The 7875-nt window shown below is 43.3% G+C and overlaps 2 long non-coding RNA genes across 3 annotated transcripts; one reads left to right on the forward strand and one right to left on the reverse strand.

The window, feature by feature from the left end:
* Window positions 1-2646: 2646 nt before the first annotated feature.
* On the reverse strand, window positions 2647-4956 carry LOC124674581. The gene is made up of 4 exons (XR_006993056.1): window positions 4852-4956; window positions 4624-4754; window positions 2872-2947; window positions 2647-2787 (listed from the first exon to the last, which is right to left on the reverse strand). It is a non-coding gene; the product is annotated as an uncharacterized LOC124674581 (long non-coding RNA).
* On the forward strand, window positions 3462-7097 carry LOC124674580. Of its 2 annotated transcripts, XR_006993055.1 has the most exons (4): window positions 3462-3476; window positions 3597-3790; window positions 6087-6209; window positions 6558-7097. It is a non-coding gene; the product is annotated as an uncharacterized LOC124674580 (long non-coding RNA). The 2 variants fall into 2 exon arrangements; XR_006993054.1 differs by lacking the exon at window positions 3462-3476 and having other exon boundaries at window positions 3500-3790.
* The last annotated feature ends 778 nt before the right edge of the window (window positions 7098-7875 follow it).

Here is a 7875-nt window from a genome sequence, read left to right on the forward strand (position 1 = left end):
GGTGTCCGGCGTCCCGAGCCCGTCCCCGTCCCACGGGGGACGCACGGGCACGCCGGACACAACGAAATGAGAGGCGAGGAGGCGCGGGCCGACCCGTCGCGTGGCTCGGACGCTCAACCGCCACATACGTAGCGACGGTGCGGTTGACGGAAGCGGAACCGTCGCATTGGCAACCGCGTCGACGACGCGCCAACCCCGCCGGAATGGAGCGCCGACTCCTCGGAAGAGCAACCGCCGCTCTCTTCGACTTCGCGCCGCCGTTCATCCGCGCTCAATAAGACCCGTACGTACGTCGTCATTCATCCAAGCCTCCATCCGACACCTCCAGCCGACGATGAGCTACATCTCCCGGCTCCCGTCCGACACCTCCGAGCGAGGGAAAGCCTCGTCGGCCGGCGCCATTGGTGGGACAAAGACAGGACGCCGAGCGGCGGCGACGATTCCCCGCCGCCAGTTGACAGCGAGGACGAATGGCTGGGCTGGGAGGAGGAAGAAGAGAGCGAGGCCGCGGCGGCGGCGGTGGCCCGTGCGAAGGCGAAGGCGGCCAAGGCGAAGGCTGCCAAGGACAGGGCCGCCAAGGCCAAGGCCAAGGCGCAGCCGACGAGCACCGGCGACGACGACGCGTCGAGCGCCGACACCGCCTCTTCGGAAGAGGTGACGAGCAGGAAGCGCCACCGCGATGACGACGGCGAGGCGGGGCCATCGCGAAGAAGAAGAAGTAGATAGTTTATATGTATTTAATTATATTTTTTCGAAGTTTTATATATAATTTGTTTATGTTCAACCGATTTGAATATTATTAAATAGTTTCTTTCTAGCCAAAAAAAATACTTTTAATGTTTGGGAGCGGCGTTTGGGGGACGCGGCTGGGGAGCGACGTCCCCCAGACGCGGCACGAACAAAACACGTCCCCCAAACGCTCAATCCGGCGCGGTTTGGGGGACGGTTTGGGGGACGCGGCTGGAGATGCTCTAAGTATCTATACGTTTCCCAACACTTGCTCCTTGGCATTGCGTGAGCCGCCCCGGGAGGTTTAGGCAGAAAGTAGGTGCCACTCAACCGCAGAGGATTAGGTACGATGCATCAGTATAAAAACTTCATTTTCTAGTAGAAAAAATGACTATTGTAACTAGTAAGCGTGCACGTGCAACGCACGTTCCATACTTATAAAGGCATTTAAATGCGTCTCGAAATACATGATCCATACACCTAGTTACATAAAATGCATAATTAAATAAATGTATTATAATAGTTACATAAATACTTAGAAAACATGAACCAAGCAACAACGTCTATTATGCTTCTTTCATAAAAGTCCATCTACGTATGTCATCTATAATGCTTCGTTCCATGGCTGGGATATTGTTTAGAGCCTCATTCCCCTCGTACTTCAAAATGTGAACCACAAATTGCCTCCTCATTTCAATATCATCCTACATACGGGTTATACAAACTTATTATAAAAAAAATTGATAGTATCACTTATAAAAATTCGCATGTTGTAAATACTTACCATGGGTATTGGAAAATGGAGCACTCCATCATACCAAGAGTGCATAAAATTGAAAACCAAATAACCTGACAGAGCACTGCATGTTTGAAATGTTAAATTGTGCGTTGAATTATTAAAGATTGTAATGCATTGACAAGATCCATACCCGTTAGAGTTTGTCGGAACAACGGGAACTTTGCATCCCCATTTGAATATGTCCTCGTTGAATGCAGGGTTTGCATGTCGAAGTGAATGGTTTAGATTTTTTACCATAGTTTTAAAAATATTTTTGCCCATACCAGGTATTGGAAGAGGGTCTAAAATAGTGACAACTTTTTTGTTTTTATCCAAGACGAATAATTGAAATAGCCCAAAAGTATCGCAAGGCAATAAAATCTGCAAGGATGCATATAATTTGAAATGTATTAATAATTAGGACCAAACAAACCACTGTTAGTAACGTTTAATTAAAAACTTACCATATTGCATTCTGAGATATGGTACTCATTGCTATCAGGCCAACATTCAAACAAATGTGACAACTTAGTAATATCCAACTTTTCATTGCGCCTTGGATCTCGTGCATATTGGGACATCCACTAAAAAATAATAAGACATATTAGTAGAATGAAAAAAATGTAATATGTGATAATAGTAACTTACACAAAAGTTCAGATCCATGTAATGAACGGGAATATCTCTAACAAGCTGGATGTCATGGCATGCTAGTATCCGCACAGCCATGTTATAGCAATTTGCTTCCATATATTCATCCACCTTCAATATGTTCCTTATCTGTCTTAGAGTTAATCTAATTGGATAAGGATTAGAGCTCCCATTCGGTACTGCGAAAGAGAAATTTTGTGAAGTACAATTACAAACATGTAACACAAAATAAACTTAGAGAAAAAGGATGCTTACTCCAATGACTGGACATCATCAACCATGCTAATGCGTAAGCAAAGTTCATCTATTAAGTCAGAGTTTGTTGGTTTGAAAGACGGTGAAAGGCCCAATGATAGTGATAGAGGCTCCACTTCTGATGATTCCATTAAGTTGGCCTTTGTTGGATCGAGGGGCGGTAAAAGCACCAATGACGGTGACACGAGCTTAACTTTTGATGATGAGTTTGATAATTTTGTTTTTTTAGGTGGATCATCCAGAATCATACAATCGGTGGGATCCGTGTTATCGTCCTCATCAAGGGACAAATCTCGATTTCTTATGTCATCATTGTTCAATTCCGAATCGACCAATATTACCGCCAATTTTGTCCTAAAATTTATCATGTGTTCCTAGCAAGTAGTAATCAGAATTAGCTTCTAAAATAAGAATAATAATAATACAATATTTAACGCATGATACCAAGTGAAATACACCTGGTAAAAAATGTCAGACAAAATATTTCATGTCCAGTATTCCATGAAATTTAACCTCCACAATCCACACGATGACCTGCAAGATTAGATAAACATATATTTTTAGCATACTCAATATAAACATTACCATGGGCTTAATACAAAAATTAGTTGGTAGAAAAGGACACTTATCAGAAAAAAAGTTAATACTAAATGTTTCAAGGACCAGAAAAAATCAACAAAGCATGGATATAATAAAATGTCCATGAAATAAATAAAATAAAAAACACCCGGCCACACTCCCAATTCACCATCCCTTTCCCTCAAAAGAAAAAAAAATCCCCATCCCTAACCTCTTCCCCTCACTCACATCCCCCGCACGCCTCCATTTCTCCATGGCTCCTTCCTCCCCTGTCTCCATATCTCCACCTCCCCGGCTCGACCCCCGCGCGCCTCCTTCCTCCCCGGCAAGGCCCCCCACCGCTCGCCCCGCCCGCCCAATTCGCGTGCCGCCGGAGCCCGGGCCGACGGAGACGGCCGACCCCCTGCCGCCGGCCGCCGCGCCGCCGATGAGATTGGCCGCCGCCGCGGTGCCATGCAACCACCGACGGCCGCTGTGACCACCGGTAGGCCCCCCGACCCCTCCTCCCGGAATCCATTTCAGTTTCTGCTCCTTAGCCTGGCGTTTTATTTTTTGGTTCTGTTCCTCGTGCGCGCACGTCGCTGGACTGCGTGAGCTCGTGCAGGTCACAACTCCTGGAAGCGGGGCGGCGGAGGTGGGAGGCCCTACGAACGCACGTCATCCTCCTCCCGACTCCCAGGAACAAGTGATGCCGGCGAGGATGCTCCGCTCGTGCGGATTGGCTGTGTCACAAGCCTCCTCGAGCGGCCCAAGTGCGGCTTGCTGTGTCGAAGCCCCTCTCCACCTCGCTCAGGACTGGTAATTTTTTGTACCCTATGTTCAGCTTGATTTCTGATGTTGCTGTCAGTCAGTGGCGGAGCTAGACACCCAACAAAGGAGGGGCCAATTGCCGAAATTGAAAATTTTGTAACCATAGAACAAAGGAGTTTCTTCAAATCTTCACTACCGGAGGCATTAGTTAAAAATGGTTCTGTTCAGGGTAAAATAAAATGGTTCAATTGATGCTCTAATCCAACCATATCTTGGTTCCATCTTATTTCCTAACTTCAGGTTCATCAGTCGAATTAGGACCTTCTGCATCTCCTCTTTTTCTTTTGTATAATATAATTCTATGGTTGATGGTTTAATCTTGAACACACGCTTCCTAATCAGACTAATGATTTGTAAACAAGATAGGAGAAGATAAACTCGTGTTTGGCTGTTTGCATTGATGCTCCAGCTTCATAACTTACAAGAAATTGCCAACCGTGAAGGGGATAGCTACAGACTTGTGTTTAAGCTGAACCAACGGGTGAAGGGGATTGAGAAATATGATGCTAGGAGATGGGGATTTTGGGGTAGGCATATGTAAAGCGCTACATTTTGTTTCTGTCAACAAGTAGATTATCCTCTAAACTACAGCACACACCTATTATATGACATATTGGTACATCCATAAAAGTCTATGGACCTGAATTTGAATTTTCAAGTTTAGGGGCTGAAGCGACATATCTGGAATTAAAAACCTACGGTGTACTTCTGTCCTAATAGGTAGTACTACATATTATTATGAAAGGTTTTCATAAAAAAATGGTATGTGAAAACAATCTTCTATTTCCCATCTGATGCAAAAAGTGAGCTAGGAGGTGTACCCATCTGTCTGTAGGCTTCTCTTAATACACTCTTCTATTTTCCATGTTTTGATGTTTAGGTCCTTCCATTTATCAGATCTTAGTTCCATGCACGTCAATGCATATGTGAAAACATTTTCCAGTCCTTGTAGCTGTTGCAAGGATAAATGACAAAGTATTAGCATCAGAAGTGAAGAATAACAGAAAATAGTGTTATGAAAAGATGGGGTAGTGGGACTAATTGCTAACCATAGCCGCGAGATCTTTGCGGTGCATTCCACTGCCTAGCGAGTCGAGCACCTGGATACATCTTAATCTGGCATTTACAACTGCTACGTACCAATGAATGTCATCAACGTTTATTGGAATGAATATCTGAATAAAATTGTTCTGTTAGTTTAGGTCCCATATAGAGAAATATTCATCCTCCATTGAATTCATAGTAATATGTAGGAAACTGCTACTAACCATATCATGCTTCAAATAAGTTTTGACTCTTTTTAATACTCATGGTGGTGGGTCATCCCCTAGACAGCTACCAGTCTTTATCAACTTAGAGATGCATGCATTCTCTAAGAACACACTTCCACCTGACCTTACCTGTAGATGTTCTGACCTTCAGTTAGATTAAAACAGAAGAAAGATTTAGTTTTTGATTTTAGCCGGAACCGACAAATTAAAAATCAGTTATTCTTACTTTGATCGCAGTTTGATGGTGTAGACTGATTGTCGAGAACACGCAAATTTTTTAGACCTGCGCGGATGAATTGAAACATATATATAAGATCTAGTAGTAAGCATATGAATAGGAAATTTAAAAAAAAAATAATATTTTCATTCATACCTTGTGTTGAATCAGAAGGTCTGTTGAGTACATTTGTTATGTCACTTAAAGAAGCCCGAGCCATTAATCCTGTCATAATAAGCTCATGAACATGATATACAGTAGATGCAGCAAGCATATGGATAGTAAAGTTGTTTAAAAATGTTGTTGTCGTCTATATCTTTTGTTGTTTCAGAACCGCGGTTGAGTACGGTTCTTGTATCGCCTAAAGCAGGCCGAACCATCACTCCTGTCAAAATAAGTTCATGATCAATTAACTACGAACCACACAGTAACTACACTGGTTTAGCTAGGTACATGCGTTCATCTCTGTCTGTCTGATCAACGATTGTAAGCTACTCCCTGATTAATTGGAAGCAGGCCTGCAAGGTGTAGAGAAGACTACTGATTGCGCAATACTCGGGCCTTATATGGAGTAACTGGTGCTTTATTTTTGATAATCTCAACAGGGCATCAACACTCACGATAAGAATTGTATGCTGATCCTTGCAGATGTGTACTGGGTTGCCATTATTCAACTCTCCGTATTGGGTGAACATATACTGTTTATAAATATATCAAGAGTTGAAGCTATCAAGTTACATTTTCTTTCTGATTGTATTGCTACAGTTTGTGCTTGTCTAATAAAAGGCATTGACAGGTGGGTGTGCCTGTTTACCGACAAGGAACAGAGGCCAACCTACAGAAATAACCAAGAATGCAGTGGAAGAGGAAAATAAATAATATTGATGTGAATGTAGTGGATACTGCTGGAAGATTGCAGGTCAGCCTTGTCTTTGTTTCCTTCCAAATGACATCCTAAAATTGGAAAAGGGAAACCATTTTACAGTTGTTTTCTTTGCTTATTCTTGAGCTCCAGTACTTCTAATGTGTTGCTCTCACTTCAGTACCAATTCAGTATACATATAACTTCTGTCAGATATATTTGAAAGATTTTACTGGAATGAGCCATTAGTCCTGTCAGAATAAGCTCATGAACAAAGTTACATGATATACAGTAGATGCAGCAATACTTCTCTCAGATATATTGGAAACATTTTACTGGAAAGATTTTGTATGTGATGTCAATTATTTAATTCTGTTCTCATACCATATGTGTTGTTTATTTCAGAATATACACATTGGACGCCAGAAATCAACAAAAAGAGTGAGATTATGAAATACCTTCAGATAAAGTGGTCAAATGTGATTGTCTATTTGCAGCACGCCGAGGATTGGTATCTCCAGGATCTATTAACCAGATTGGATATGTAATATAGATGAGGAGAATGAGGTTGTATTAGGCCTAAGAATTGTATTGATTAGTGCGAAACCTGAATTTTCGTTTTGCATCTTCTGGGTGCGGTCGTGGTCTGGACTTGGCGATGCAGGGTTGTCGCGGCAGGGATGCGTTGATGTGTGGAGGCTCGCGTGCTGGACGATCTCCTGCAGGTGGCTGTGTGTGCCGTCGTGGTATGCAGTCGTCGTCTGGACCTGCGTGATGCAGGTTTGGCACGGCTGGGATGCGATGATGTGTGGATCTGGCGTGGGAGGATGGTCTGGTGTAGTCTGTTTGAGGTAGGAGATTATGGGTAAGTTAAGTTTGTTCCGGAATTGGTGGCTGGAGATTATGCGTTTGAGGTAGGAGATTATGGGTAAGTTAAGTTTGTTCCGGATTTGGTGGCTGATTTTTTGTCTTACGGGTGGGAAAGTAAGGGTGTGACGGGTGGGGAGATGAAACAAATCTGGAGTGTTAAATTGATCCTAACGGATGGCTGAGATGTAGTTTTCCAACGGCACTTCGTGCCTTTATAAGTAGTAGAGATTATACATCTATTTTTTCCCTGCAGTTATACCTGCTACGTACAAAGTGGCCAGTTGGAGCAGGGGTCCTTTCAGGTTGGGCCTATTCCGCGTACGTCCAAGGACCACACCGTTTGGAGGAGCGAGGGGCTTTACCTTTTGGCTGGTGTCATAACGAACTGATGGCGATTAATCTGTTTTGGGGTTTCTATCTGGCGTTTCTTTCCGCCCAGAATCTGCAACTGCAAGCAATGAATATTCTTACTGTTCTCGGATTATATTTTGAGCTGTTTTGTCAGAAAAATAGTTTGATCCAAGGGAAAGCCAGCTCTTATTGAGTGGTGGAAATGTCAGGGCAGGACCCTACCTGATCCCTGGCTTGATGATATTCCTCTATGTGAATCCTTCCCAGCCCTTTTTGACATTTGCCAAGGGTAAGATTGGACTTTCGAGAGAACCATGAGTTGTAATTTGGTGATTCCTTTCCGGAGAAGAATGTGTTGGAATATTAGGCAATTTCCGTATAAGATTAATTACCGAAAGCAACATTACTGATGCACAAGCATACTTAACCACGCACATCAGACTAAGCACATGCATCAGATCTGAATATGGAACAAGTAGCAGTGCAAGGTAGGAGAGGAAAA

The sequence above is a fragment of the Lolium rigidum genome, chromosome 7 (assembly GCF_022539505.1).
Source record: "Lolium rigidum isolate FL_2022 chromosome 7, APGP_CSIRO_Lrig_0.1, whole genome shotgun sequence".
NCBI lineage: Eukaryota > Viridiplantae > Streptophyta > Magnoliopsida > Poales > Poaceae > Lolium > Lolium rigidum.